Source organism: Lactuca virosa, chromosome 3, assembly GCF_052849685.1.
Source record: "Lactuca virosa cultivar CGN04683 chromosome 3, Lactuca_virosa_CGN04683_v6, whole genome shotgun sequence".
Taxonomy (NCBI): Eukaryota; Viridiplantae; Streptophyta; class Magnoliopsida; order Asterales; family Asteraceae; genus Lactuca; species Lactuca virosa.
Window position 1 is genome coordinate 275,694,741 of NC_136428.1, and position 16,254 is coordinate 275,710,994.

The following is a 16,254-nucleotide window of genomic DNA, read 5'->3' on the forward strand; positions in this document are numbered from 1 at the left end:
GTATGGAACGTCATGATAAGGACTCATACCATACTAAGAAAATAGAGGAAATAAGAAAGCTGATGATAGTAAATGATACCTATCGGAAGATAGCGTAAGAGATATATCTTGCCTTTATAATGCGTCTAATAAATAATACGTCTAGTACGGGAGTACACTTTCGATTTTCGGAAAGAAAGATTTTTGCTATAATCCATGAAGTTATCCCATCATCTGACATTTCCTCCATCAACCAAGTTGAAGCAGAATTGATGATTGAAGATACGCATGGAAGAAGTCCTAGTAGAGTCTAGAGAAATTTTGTGATTATTTGGACACATTCGTATGTGTTAAATCGTTTTGTGATTTTAAGAAATAAGAACTTGGGGACTGAGAGACAATACTTTTGACAAGTATGAGTAGGTGTGAAAGGTAGTAGAGTCCTATTCGTATGTGTTAAATCGTTTTGTGATTTTAAGAAATAAGAAATAACCCAGTGGGACCCCAGCTAGGGGCTCTGCCCCTTGGACCCCGCTAGGGGCGCTGACCCTATACCCCGCCAAAGGGGCGCTGCCCCTTTGGAAACCCCGGACCCAGGGCCGCTGCCCCCGGACCCCCGACTAGTCGTCGAACCGACTTCTAATTTGATCTTATACATGCGTGCACTCCGCACAACCCCGTACATATATTAGCGTACAAATTATGAAGCCCCTTAGCTCACATGTCAGTTCCAATTACTTAAAATGACATGGTGACATTAAAATCACCAACAATAACGTACATGAAAAGCGTTTCAGAGGGGTAGCTTCGTCAAAACATGGTCTATGTTATGCTTACTGTGGTTAGCTGTCAACAACTCTTTGCAAAAGGATATGACTATGTATGAGAGGTATATTTATCAGTATAAACGTTTACCTCAAGGTATATTATGGTGATGTGTCAGCAAAAGCTGCATGATCTTGTATATATTGATGTTGTATCTTATCTTATGAATTCGATCTTAAAGCCAAGTAAACTCACAAATCATAGCACTTGTGATTCTACACGTTTGTAGACTTGTCCAGAATCCATGATATGATAAATCATTTGATTAGAAATGTAAATGTAGTCATGAAATGCACCTGCTCAATCAAGATTCCCCTAATAAATATTCAAGTGCATTACAAAGTTGTATATGTATGAATAATATTCTTTCGTGGGTTATGTTTTGAAGAGAAGCAAGAATGAATCTCATAAAGTCATTAATTTGAGCAGCAGATGACGTGGGATTTTCTATAAATGAGTAAAGGGAAAATGACTCAGGAGGGTAACAACCTGTTGACTTTGTTCTCATTTGGTCATTTTCTTTTTTTTGTACCCAATATACCATCGAACTTGTTGTTTGTGTTCACCATAACCATTTGACCGACTATCATAGGTGATAGCCCGTCAAAAGGGTTACGGTGATCACAAACAACAAGTTCGATGGTATATTGGGTACAAAAAAAAGGAAATGAACCAAATGAGAACAAACTCAATAGTTAGTTACCCTCCATAGTCATTTTTTCTAAATATAAATATTGATTTATTGTTATCTTTGTTATTATTAATTAATATAAAATTACTTATTTGAACATTATTCTAATATCATTCTTAATAATTATTTAAAATATCAACAATTATTTGTAATGTAAATTATAAAATTAAGTACTTCTAACTATTAGTATTAGTATTGTTAATTAATTTAAAATTTATTTATTTACTTTTATAAATCAATCATTATAAAAATAACTTTTAAATATGTTTAGTAAATTTGAGATATCGATTTACATTTTACATGTAAAATATTTAAACATTTTAAACCATTCTAGATAGTCTTTGATACTTTTAAAATTTATTTTGATATCTTGATTTAGGTTTTGGATTTAACATCGTAATTAAATTAATAAACTAAGTATATTATATTAAAAATTCAAAAATATACCATTAATATTAATATGATCATATTTTATAGTTAAGAAAAAATTACATAAATGGCCGTTTACTAAAAATCACAACTTTAGTTCCTGTTAAATTTTTTTTGATGAACAAGGGTCCTTAGACCACATGAAATAACTTATTTGTCCTTTTTATTATCTTTTAGCTTTTTATTTTTCAGTTCTTGTATTATTATTATATTTAAAGAGACCCACCATACCCCACTCTACCCCCACCGTTACCTCCATTTCTCTTCACCACCACCATCGTCCACCATCACCATCACCACTACCATGGTCCTCTACCACCACCACCATCGTATGATTGTTAAGTGTCTCCCATATTTATCAATCAAATTATTATCATAAACTTACACCAAACTAAAGTCATTAAGATAATCAATCATTTACATAAACATACCCAATGCCACCAAGAGAATTGATTACATACATAAACATACCCACCACTACTGGATTCAGGAAAAGAATCCAGAGTATGATAGATTTGAAAACCATATGATATACATATACTTTGGGTTTATTAACTTTGAGAGATTCAATGATGAACCTAACTTTCCCTCTCTTAAAGAATAATCCACATCAAAAAACCGCTGACCTTAAAAGTTAGGACATTGAGGCGTCTTGTTGGTTGAGATTCGAATGCACCCAAAACACAACCTATAATTGCAAGTTGAACAAAGATTGAAGCACCCCAAAAATGAATATTTCCCTGAAATCAGATTCATAAACATAAAGAAAACCCTATAAACTATAATATGATTTGAATCAATAATAAAAATATGGGGAAGATATAGGTGAAACATCACCACAAGAGAACAAACCATCACAAAATTCTTGAACTCTATCTTTCATCTCTATTCGTGTAACACCCGATTCAGGTATTGGCTGGAAAGTTGATAATTTGGAGAGGTTCATGCATGGACTCGGCGAGTTGGAGGACCAACTCGTCGAGTAGAGTCGGGTATCTGGAACGCGGGACGGAGGTGACTCGGCGAGTCGGAAGGGTCGACTCGGCGAGTCCGAGTTGTTTAAAGAAAACCCTAATTTTGGGGTTTGCCCCCTATATAAACATCATTATCCGCCCCAGTAGCCTCCCTTAGCACCTTAGAAGAATGTTTACGGCCGCACACCCTCTTGTGAGTGAAGTAAGATCAATTGGGAGCTTAACCTTGAGATTTTGGGGAGGATTCCAAGCTTGAAGAAGAAGTATCAAGGGGAAAACACTAGATCTAGCATCTAGTTCGTCTTGGGCATTGATTTGAGGTATGAATCTGTTACCTTAAGCATAAATTCTAATTGAGAGTTGTGACCAACTTTGAGGAAATGGAACCAAGCCTAGATCTGGACCTATCACAAGGATATGGTTCCAGATCTGGACCTTCATAGGTCCCAATTATCATAAAGTTGCACCTTTTAGTAAGCTCATTCCCTCCCCATGCATGGAAACCTTGTTGAAGGTTAGTTTTGGTGATTATGGCCATGAGAGGCCTTGCATGCACGTAAAGTTTGCAACTTTACGTGTATTCCACACTAGTAGAGTATAGATCTGAAGTTTGGGACCTTGAGTCCCACTGGAAGAGGCCGTAAACACAATGGACTAATAGGGACTCGACGAGTCGTGCAAAAGACTTGGCGAGTCGAAAGGGTTCACGACCAAGGGTTCACGGTCAGGGGTGTACGGTTGGTGGTTTACGGCCGTAAACACCAAGGAACTCGACGAGTCCCTCGGGTGACTCGGCGAGTCGATGAGTTAAGCAGGGAACCCGACAAGTGAGCGACTGTACTCGACGAGTCAAGGTCAATATGGATTGTTGACCCTGACTATAGACCTTGATTTTGACCAGGGTTGACCCTGGTGGTATTTATGGGTTTATGTTGAGAGATTTACTCTTTGATTATAGACAGTTTGGGAGGAGCAGCGTGGGATATATCCGACTACAGTTTGCCGGTTCAGCCTTTGAGAGGTGAGTCTTCTCACCATATCAATGGGTATAAGGCACCAAGGCCGACCCATTATGTGATTATGTTATATGTGATGGTCCTTATGTGATTTGATATGAAATGTGATTTGTTATGATATGTGATTGTGTGGAAGACCCCGGGGGGAGCCCGTGACGTTGGATATAAGACCATGTGGGGGTAGCCCATGGCATTCCTAGGTAAAGACCATGTGGGGAGCCCATGGCATTGGATGTAAGACCATGTGGGGTAGCTGTGACATCCCCATTTTCACGGCCAGAAAAGACCGATTTTGTTTATGCTTTATAAAAATCAGAGTACCTCTTTTAATAAAAGTGTTGCGAAATTTGTTCCCAGAAAAACATGATAAATACGTTATCAAAGCATTTCCGAGGAAATGTATTTTTATTCGTTTTAAAACATTTGGGATGTCATCGTCAATGCAGAAACATAAGCATAAACAGAACTTACATTCATTTACACTAGTGATCTACACCTCTTTAATCTCTTTGTGTAATGTAACATCGTATCGTCACCTGTGATTCAAATAAGCTTGAGTGGTTCAGGTTGGGAAACCTGGTGAGTACATAGGGATTTCAATCCCACAATGTTATATCATATATATAATTTAGAACTCACAAAATATACAATTTCACCATATATATATAAGCAACTCTTACCCCACCCCGTTAATCCTTACAACAAGACTATCCATACTCTCGGACCTTAAATTTTACCTCTTACTTAACCCATACTCTCGGATCTAATTCATGCTCTCAGATCAATAATTGTGCCCATTCCATACTCTCGGATTAGGGACAAGTGTCTATGTATAAATCCATTCTCCCGGATTAACGACGAATGACTATGTCCTATCCATACTCCCGGACTGAGGACGACTGACTATGTCTTAATCCATACTCCCGGAATAAGGACAACTGACTATGTCTTAATCCATACTCCCGGATTAATGACAGTTGAATATGTCCAATCCATACTCCCGGACTGAGGACGACTGACTATGTCTTAATCCATACTCCCGGACTAAGGACAACTGACTATGTCTTAATCCATACTCCCGGATTAATGACAATTGACTATGTCCAATCCATACTCTCGGACTAGGGACAATGACTATGTCAAATCTATGCTCCCGGATCAATGACATATACTAAAGTTCTATTCTCTGAGTATAACTCACTCGTACTCGTAAGAAAATACTACCCAATATTCCTCATAATTAATTTAGGTTTACTCTTTATCCTAAATCATCATATATAATCAGGTATGTTTTTTAACACGTATTTTCAGGCAACATCAATTAACTCGCACATAAACATATAATTAATACTTCAATCAATACTTGTATTAAAATCATGTTCATGAAAGGGACTATGCACTCACACATAAACTCTTCAACTAATATTTAACTCTTTAACATATATTTAATACTTTAATTAATACTTGTATTAAAATCATGTTCATGAAAGGGACTATGCACTCACACATAAACTCTTTAACATATATTTAATACTTTAATTAATATTTGTATTAAAATCATGTTCATGAAAGAGACTATGCACTCACACATAAACTCTTTAACATATATTTAATACTTTAATTAATACTTGTATTAAAATCATGTTCATGAAAGGGACTATGCACTCACTTGATAAGGTGGTGACTCGGTACTCGGACAGCGCTTCGTTTACTTTAAAATAATTTTCCTTCGACGAAACCTAGTATTATTACCACTAGATTTTAGTCTAATATTTATCGTGACTAATTATTAGTCTTATTATTATTATTATTATTATTATTATTATATAAGCGTTTAAACAATATTTTCCAACCACTATGTACAGACAGGGGCCAGACATAAAACACCGGAGGGCAGGACCATTTTGGCATATAGCACTTCTGACATCCAACAACCCTATGCGGCCCTTTAAACCAGATTCCTTGTACCGCGAGTAGTTAAAAAGATATTATAACGACACTTATATAAGTCATAATAATAGCTCAAATATTTATTATAAGTTCATAATAACAATACTAATTTTAAATATAAGGTATATTAAAATAGGGTAAGCATAACTTACTTACAAGGGGGTTTTAGCTAGGAGTCGGGCTCTGCAGGGGCAGAACTTCGTCGCTGAATCTTTCTAAGAAAGATTCGTGCAACGCTTCAGCGCTCACCTTACTATACTAAAACTACAAAAAGAGAAGTCGAATCACGAGGGACCGAAATGCTAGGGGGATAAGAAGAGAAAGACTCTTGAATCAAGAGAATGATGCAAGAAATATGAGACCCCAAGCCTCTTAATTATAGTAATTGAATTTACAAAAAACTACCCTCCATAATTACTTAATGACCTTATAGTTATATAAACGACTAAACACCCATTCATAATACTATTTTAAATATATTTAATGATATTTGTACTAAACTAATGTCGAAAGTACTCAACACTAGTCTTATAATAACCGCATCGTCGATACCTTTCTAATGATATATACATTTGTATATATATGTGTACGTATATATGATTTATATTTTATTTTAAAACGTAAATATGCTATTATAATTTGTAACTCGTTCATACGAACTACATTTTTGACGTTCTTTATTTCCACGCGTTGGTATTTACGAGTACTACAACTTTCATTTAGACTCCGTCGGCTAATTCTCGACCGATCTTAAATTTAACAGTAGGAGGAGATTATACTGTTAAATGTCCGCGTAAAATTCATAACTTCTACATACGGACTCCGTTTTCGTCTGTCTTTTTACCATTGAGTTCCTATTAATGAGATATTCAACTCTCATTTAGGTCGCATAGGCCAAAAACCGCTCGAACTAAATTTCGAGTTTCGGGCCGTGCACTGCTATGCCAAATCTTAGAAAATTCGTAACTTCCTCATACGAAGTCAGATTTGGGCGTTCTTTTTTTTATCTTCTCGGTTTAACGTATACTACAAATTTTGTTTAGATCACTAAGGCTAAAAAGTCTTCTACCGTAAATTCACTATTTACGTCTCCCGGTGTCGTGCCGGTTTTGCCGTAAAATTTCGACGGGCCATAACTTCTTCGTTATAACTCGGATTTCGGCGTTCTTTATATGTACGGAACCCTTGTAACATATAATACAACTTGGTTAAGATTAATCCTTCTAAATAATCTTCTATCAAAAAATCATTTTTGATGCTCATCGTCTCTAAATTGACTAGCCCGGATCTACGGGCGTTACAGTAGCCCATGGCAGTCCTAGGTAAAGACCATGTGGGGTAGCCCATGGCATTCTTACAGGTTTTATGTATGCATGGCTTATGTGTTACATGCGTAGCTTTGATTAGCTAACAAGATATGTGTATGTGTGTGGTATGCTCTGGGGGACTCACTAAGCATTCGCTTATAGTTTGTGGATTTGCTTTCAGGTTCATTTGAGTCCAAGGGCAAGGGCAAAGCTTGATGGCGCGGCGTGCACTCTCTCTCAGGCAACCTTATGGGACACTCTGATATTTGAAAAATAAAGTTGTAATGAATATGGATTTGAAACAATTGTTTTGGAATTTCTTGATTTATGGGAATGTGTTTGGTTAATTAAAAATGAAAAAAAATTCTTTTAAAAAAATTGGATAGTTACAAGTTGGTATCAGAGCCTTGGTTTGAGGGATTTTGGCACACTCTCGGGTGTGTCAGGACTCAAACTAAGGAAATGATAATTTGTTTTCAAAATAAAGGTTAAAAACTTTTAAGAAATGAAAAGAAGAGAGTGCAACACGCGCGATCGGCCGGGCCAAGTAAGTAATTCCCAATGTGTTAGCCATGTTATACTGATATTTGAACTTGATGATCGTATGAGACTTGCTATGTGTATGCTTTTAAAATTGTATACGGTTAGGAGCTTATAGCCTCAGAATGATTGATTTGGTCTTATTTCCTGTTCCTTGTTTGGTTGTGGTCCTAGGGTAGAATCTTTTATTCAAAAGACTATTTGATCCTTTTCTGTGTATAAGTTGCATGCATAAAGGCAACCGGTTATGAGTGGTTTGATTGAGAAGGGTAGAGCAAATCTTAGGACAGCCTAGGATTTGGGTTATGCGGTGGTTTGTAGTATATGATTCATTTGGGACGTATTGGAGTTATCAGGTAGAGCCTTGGGGAAAGGTACAGGTAGGTGTGGAAGGTAGTATTGGGCCCGTACTACTGGAAGCACATGACCTATACCCAAGCCAATGTTAGATCTGACGACTTCAAGGAGGACCGGTGTGGAGAGATCCGTTTTATGAAAATCCTGATCGTTATGATTTATGACATTCCAGTTCAGCATGGTAGTGACACGTTTCGGGACGGGAGGATCAGGATCGGGATCGGGATCCGGGAATGGATCGGGTGACACTACAGACGGCATAGATGAGAGGATGCGCGAGCTTATTGCAGCCGAGGTTACCAGGGGCATCCTTGACGCCACCCCAGTCATTTTTGGGACGGTCAAGGAGGGCATAATGGAGATCATGGAGGAGAGACTCAGATCATTCAGGACTGAGATTGTTGCGGGCCAGTTAGGGGCCCGAACTCCCTCCTTTGGGGAATTCAAGGCGTGTGGGGCGCCAGAGTTTTTCGGGGTCAGGGACCCCATTGTCAGCCGACGCTGGGTGGCAGATATCGAAAACGCCCAGCGCACGAGTTCTTGCCCGGATATGGCAAAGGTTGGGTTTGCTTCTTGCATGCTGAGAGATAGAGCTCGGGATTGGTGGGGCGAGGTTACTAGACAGGTGGAACAGCCGGGGTGGCTGAGATGACATGGGCTGAGTTTGTCCGGCGGTTTGATTTGGAGTTTGCACCACCCATTGAGGTGCAACGACTAGTGCGGGAGTTTCATGCTTTGCAGTAGACCATCGAGACTGTGGCAGAGATCACCGCCAAGTTTCGAGAACGAGCTTTGTTGATCCCACAGTATGCTACCGATGAGGAGATGAGACGGACCCGATATCATTCCATGCTGAGGGATGATATCCGGGAATTCGTGAGCTTTATGGGGTGCAAAAACCTGAACGAGATGGTGGAGAAGGCTCGTGAGAGGGAGATGGAATTGGATTCCCGCACTAAGCGGAAGACTGAGCAGGTGCAGGTAGCAGGGGCTCAGGATAAGAAGCCTAAGACCTCTGATTCTTCGGGTAGAGGCCAGCAGGGACAGGGCCGATGTGCCAAGTGCGGGAGGTTTCATAGTGGGGAGTGTCGGACAACTGGGATATCGGGATGTTACTCTTGTGGTCAGCAGGGCCACGTGAGCAGGGATTGCCCTAAGAAGGGCTTGATATGTTTCCACTGCAACCAGACTGGCCATAAAAATGCCGATTGTTCGAGATTGCAGGGAGGTGGGGGAGCAGTGGCGGCGCCCGCGCCCGCCACAATGAGGATTACCGAAGGTCGCCCTACTAAGGCGGAAGCTCCAACAGTGAGGAGCCGTGCATTTCAGCTAACTACCGAGGAGGCACGGGCAGCGCCAGACGTAGTGGCTGGTACGTATTCATTCTTCCCTAACTCTATGTAGTTGTTTCGCTTATGTGTACTATATGCTTGTATAGGGACCTTTTTGGTCAATGGTATGTCTGCTCATGTCTTGCTTGATTCGGGTGCTACCCGACCGTTCATATCCCTTGCGCTTAGCAAGAAGTTCCGGGACGCACCGGGAACTTTGGATTCCCCGCTAGAGGTGGAGATTGAGGATGACCGCACCGTTAGTGCTACAAAGGTGTATCGGGACTGTGTCCTGAATGTACTTGGTGAGAGATTTCGAGTCGACCTAGTCCCGATACCATTGCGAGGGCTGAAAGTGATTATCGGAATGGATTGGTTGAGGGCCAACAGGGCCATGATTGACTGCGAGCATCAGTTGGTGAGGGTTCGAACCCCAAGTGGGGGAGAACTGGTGATACATGGTGATAGGGCATCGCAGGCACCGACCCTCTGTTCGGCTGCAAGGGCTAGGAGGTTCCTGCAGCAGGGTTGTACGAGATTTCTGGCATATATCTCAGACACAAGGGTAGAGATCACGAAGGATGTAGGCAGTGTGCCCGTTGTTCAGGACTTTTGGGATGTTTTCCCCGAAGAGTTACCAGGAGTGCCTCCGGAGAGGCAGGTGGAATTTCGCATAGATTTGGTGCCGGGTGCCGCTCCAATAGAAAAGGCACCATATCGGTTGGCACCACCTGAGATGCAAGAGTTATCTACACAGCTTCAAGAGCTGTTAGACCGAGGGTTCATTCGTCTGAGTAGTTATCCGTGGGGAGCACCAACCCTTTTCGTGAAAAAGAAGGATGGATCCCACATGATGTGTATCGATTATAGAGAGCTAAACAAGCTAACGGTGAAGAACCGTTATCCGTTGCCAAGGATCGATGATTTGTTCGATCAGCTGTAGGGTGCGTCTTGGTTTTCCAAGATTGATCTTCGGTTGGGATACCATCAGATGAGGATTTGGGATGAGGATATACCGAAGACGACTTTCAGGACTCGGTATGGGCATTATGAGTTTGTAGTGATGCCGTTTGGGCTCACCAATGCCCCAACAACATTCATGGACCTTATGAATAGGGTGTGTAGATCGATGCTGGATCGGTCGGTGATCGTTTTCATTGATGATATCTTGGTCTATTCTAAGACCAGGGAGCAGCACAAACAAAACTTAAGGGAGGTGTTGGAGACCCTAAGGGCGGATAAGCTGTATGCCAAGTTCTCCAAGTGTGATTTCTGGCTGCGAGAGGTACAATTCTTAGGGCATATCATCAATCAGGAGGGTATTTCGGTTGATCCAACCAAGGTTGAGGCTGTGATGCGGTGGGAAGTACCGAAGAATGCATCTAAGATTCGTAGCTTCTTGGTTTTAGCGGGTTATTATCGGAGATTTATTCAGGACTTCTCCAAGATTGTTGTGCCATTGACATAACTAACCAAGAAGAATGTGACGTTTCGGTGGGGTACGGATCAACAGTTGGCCTTCGAGATCATGAGGCGGAGATTGTGCAAGGCTCCGATCCTTGTTTTACCAGAGGGATTAGATGATCTGGTGGTGTACTGTGACGCATCGATTTCAGGGTTAGGTGCGGTACTGATGCAAAGAGGGCACATGATAGCATATGCCTCGCGACAACCGAAGCCTCAAGAGGCGAGTTACCCCACTCACGATCTGGAACTGGGGGCAGTGGTATTTTCCCTCAAGATATGGAGGCATTATTTGTACGGAGTACGGTGTACCATTTACACCGACCACAAGAGTCTGAAGTATTTGATGGACCAGCAGAACCTCAACATGCGACAGAGAAGGTGGTTGGATGTGCTGAAGGATTATGACTGTGAGATCCTTTACCATCCAGGGAAGGCCAACGTAGTGGCCGACGCTTTGAGCCGTAAGACGACAGATTCCCCGATTGGGAATGTGTGTTTGAGGATGACAGTGATCTCTCCATTGTTGGAGATGATCAAAGCGGCTCAGGTTGAGGGAGTAAAGAAAGAGAATTGGAAGGTAGAAAGGATCCGAGGGCAATATCCTTTGTTTGTTAAGGATAGTCGAGGCCTATTGACGCAGTGTGTTCGAGTGTGGGTACCGACGACTGGGGGAGTGAGACAAAAGATATTGGAGGAAGCGCATAAGTCCAGGTTCTCTATACATCCAGGAGCTACAAAAATGTATAGGGACTTGAGGCTGAGTTATTGGTGGCCATGCATGAAGTGGGAAATTACGTGGTTTGTAGAGCGGTGCTTGACCTTCAGGAAGGTCAAGGCCGAGCATCAGCAGCCTCATGGTAAGATCCAGCCGCTACCCATTCCCATGTGGAAGTGGGAGGAGATCACGATGGACTTCATTATGAAGTTGCCAAGGACGGCGAGGGGTGTGGATGCCATATGGGTGATTGTGGATAGACTGACCAAGAGCGCCCATTTCATTCCAATATCAGAAAGTATATCCGCAGAGAAGTTGGCGGATATTTACGTGGGTGAGGTGGTGGCTAGACATGGGGTTCCTGTGTCGGTAGTCTCTGATCGTGATGTTCGGTTCACACCCAGATTCTGGAAGAAATTCCACGAGGAGTTGGGCACTCAGCTACACTTTAGCACGACATACCACCCCCAGACCGACGGTCAGAGTGAGAGAACGATCCAGACACTGGAGGATATGCTGCGGGCATGCGTGTTGGATTTTGGAGGGAGTTGGGATACGTATCTCCCACTGGCAGAGTTTTCATACAATAATAGTTATCATGCCAGTATCGACCGAGCTCCGTTTGAGATGTTATATGGTCGGAGGTGTAGGACCCCGGTTTGTTGGGATGAGGTTGGACACCGGGTCATGGGAAGCACTGAAGTAGTGCTCAAGACTACTGGGTTGATTCAACAGGTGCGCGATCGGTTGCGGGTCGCGCAGAGCCGTCAGAAAAGCTTTGCCGACCAACGGCGATCAGATCTTGAGTTTCAGGTGGGGGATTTCGTATTGCTGAAAGTGTCGCCCTGGAAAGGGATCATCAGGTTTCGGAAGAGAGGCAAGCTGGGGCCTCGGTATATAGGCTCGTTCAGGATCACGGCTCGGGTAGGAAAAGTAGCTTATCGCTTGAATCTGCCAGAGGAGCTTAGCCAGATTCACAACACGTTCCATGTGTTGCAACTTCGGAAGTGTGTCACAGACGAGGCTGCGGTTGTCTCATTGGGTGATATCCAGGTGGATGAGAGCTTGAACTACATCGAGAAGCCCGTTGCCATCTTGGATAGGAAGACGAAGGCTCTTCGGAATAAGGAAGTAAGATTGGTGAAAGTGCAATGGCAACATTGGAAGGGCTCCGAATGGACTTGGGAACCGGAAGAGGAGATGCGTGAGCATTACCCTGATTTATTTGGGTCAGCAGACTTCGAGGACGAAGTCTAGTTCAAGTGGGGGAGACTTGTAACACCCGATTCAGGTATTGGCTGGAAAGTTGATAATTTGGAGAGGTTCATGCATGGACTCGGCGAGTTGGAGGACCAACTCGTCGAGTAGAGTCGGGTATTTGGAACGCGGGACGGAGGTGACTCGGCGAGTCGGAAGGGTCGACTCGGTGAGTCCGAGCTGTTTAAAGAAAACCCTAATTTTGGGGTTTGCCCCTATATAAACATCATTATCCGCCCCAGTAGCCTCCCTTAGCACCTTAGAAGAACGTTTACGGCCGCACACCCTCTTGTGAGTGAAGTAAGATCAATTGGGAGCTTAACCTTGAGATTTTGGGGAGGATTCCAAGCTTGAAGAAGAAGTATCAAGGGGAAAACACTAGATCTAGCATCTAGTTTGTCTTGGGCATTGATTTGAGGTATGAATCTGTTACCTTAAGCATAAATTCTATTTGAGAGTGTAGTGACAAAGAACATGGTTTGGCATGCGGAATTAAGGTTTGCACAATGAACATGGTGATGTGGGTGTTCAAGAGATGTATTGAATATGTATTGTGTTACAAAAAGGGACATATATCTACATCTACATAAATAACACACACTCACACACTCACTTTTACATCTCTCAAGCACACCTCTACATGTGGTATGAACCCACTATTTATAGAGGTGTTTACATGTCTCTCTCTCACTCTCACTAACACATGTATCTAAAGGCTAATGCACCACATGCAAGTGGGTTTACATGAGTCAAACCATTACAAATTCATACATGAAGAACTTTGCACCCCAACATTCTCCCCCTCAAAGTTAGGAATGGATGAACCACTTCAAATCTTCCAAAGTCGAGCAACTACGCGGTTCGAGCCTCAAGCGTGACACATGTCGAAACGAACTTCAATCTTCAATTCTTCCATGATTCTTCAATTTGGGCTCTAGGATGTGAAACCATACAAACTGAGCAGCAACGAATGATTAACTCCAAATAATCACCCAAAAGTTGCGCTAAAAACACATCCCAAAAAATCTTCAATAATACCAAACCCATTTCAAAAATAAATCATTTCGAACTTCCAATTGCATCATCTCGTAAGCTTCAAAAATCAAGATCACTTCGGTCTTCAAATCCGCGTAATACGAAAAATTCAAGTTCGAATTTCCATATAAAACTTCTCCCCCTTTTTATAATCGAAAATTGATTATAAAACTCCCAAGGAAAAAGAACGTGCTCTATTCGGAATTTTTCGTGTCAAAACTCCCCCTTAACATGTGACATAAACTATGTGCTTCAATCCGGAAAATCCAAAAAATATTGAATTTTTAGCTTCGTTCACGGATCGCCTTTGACAAAATTTCTCAAAAATAGGTAGAAATTGTCAATTTCAAAATTATGCAGTGACTCGGTGCGCCCAAAACAGCAAAATATGCAAAACTCTCCCCCTTTTCCAAAGCTGGGTAGAAAGCGTCAATTTGCACAAACTGCAGGGGCCTGAAATGTATTTTCTTCAATTTTCAGCAAAAACAGTCCTTTTTCGAATTTGTGTATGAACCGCCAAACATTCGAAGTCTCAGGGACTATTTTCGAAAATTCTGCCATTTGCACCAAACATACGAAGAATCCCCAAAATATTCGAAATTTCAGAAAATATTCGAATTTGGGTGAAAAGTGTCAAACATTCGAAACTTCAAAAAATTTTCGAATTTGGGTGAAAAGTGTCAAACATTCGAAACTTCAAAAATTTTCGAATTTGGGTGAAAAGTGTCAAACATTCGATACTTCAATTATTTGTGGAGATTGCCAAATGTTCGAAAGTTTAAGGGCTGAATTCGAAAATTTTACTTTTTGATCAAAATATTCGAAGACTTGAACAAACATTCGAAGCCTTGCTTTTTCCCTTTGTTAAACAGTCAAATCTTGAGGGACTACATGCGAAACTTTTGGTTTTGCTTCCCAACATACGAACTTTTGCAACCCAACATACGAAATTTTCAGGTGACAAACATGCGAATTTTCAAGGACCATTTTCGAAAATTTGTCTTTCTTTTTCATCAATTCACATGATCGCTTCGTACGTTTCTTATGAACGCTTCGTACGAAAATCTCAGGAACCAAACACACGAAAATTTTTCACCCAAACATACGAAGATTTTCCTTCTCTCTCCTCTTCATATGAAAATCATCTTCCCAAAATTTCCTAAACACACGAATGCGAAGCACACGAAGACTCTGAATGTACAGTAACCTCTTAATCGTCCCTCTGAATCGACTTTTCCAGTTCGTTCTTTCAACCCAGTTCATACAGTTCTTCATTCTTTCTCAAACACCAACTGTTCGTCAATCTATCGTCGACTCCAGTTCTTCGTTCTTTTCATTACAGGGACCCCAAAATCGATGTCCTTTAGAAACGAATGAGCACACATACAGGCACTAAATCAACCCCTTAAATCCAAAATTAACAATTTGCTTTTACAGATCATCGACTTCAATCATGCGAAATCCATATTTCTTCGATCATTCATTCACAGCTCAAGGTTCGTTCATCCCCAAAACAAATCCAGTTTCTTTAATCGACCCAAATACACCTTCTTTCAAATCCCGATCACCCTTTGATCATCCGAATATCAAACCCAAAATACAGTCTTCGTTAATCAACATCACCCATTTCAATTCTTCGCATATGAAACCCAAGGAATTACACCGATTTCAATAACCAACACCAAATTATCCAAATTACCAGTCCAACCATTCGAATTCCAACCCAATCGATCATTTGTTCTAACCTAAAATCGACAATCGTCTTTACACATCAACAAACATTCGACTGTAAACCAAAGCTTCAACCATCGACTCCCAAAATTAATCTTCAATTTTTCAAACCTTCGATTTCATAGCCTTTGAAACACAGAAATCGACATACAAACCATGATTCGTATCCCAATGTTCCATCTTCCAAATAACGAACAACTGAGTTCGTGAATCTCAGTTCGTTCGTCGTATATCAATTTTCAAGAAGTAAAATCAAAACAAAATCAAATCTTCAAACTTTTGAAAAATCGATGAAAAGCTTCTTGCAAGATCACACACGTCGATTTCAACATCAAAACTCAATTTCGACTTTCATGCGACCATTGAAATTGATATACACATTCACTGGATACGAAATATGCGAATTAAGATATCCGATTCAATCTAATTGACTTTGAATCGATGCTTCAGTTGATTAACAAAGAAACATGCGATTTGATTTTTAATCGATATACACATTCACTGGAGACAAACTCAGATCAAAATCACCAAGAACAGAAGAAGATTAAGATATCCGATGATTCAATGGTACAAGTAATTGATGCGTGAAACAAGATCTGGAACGATGTAAATGATTTTTGGGCTCACAAATGAATTAAGATCAATTATAT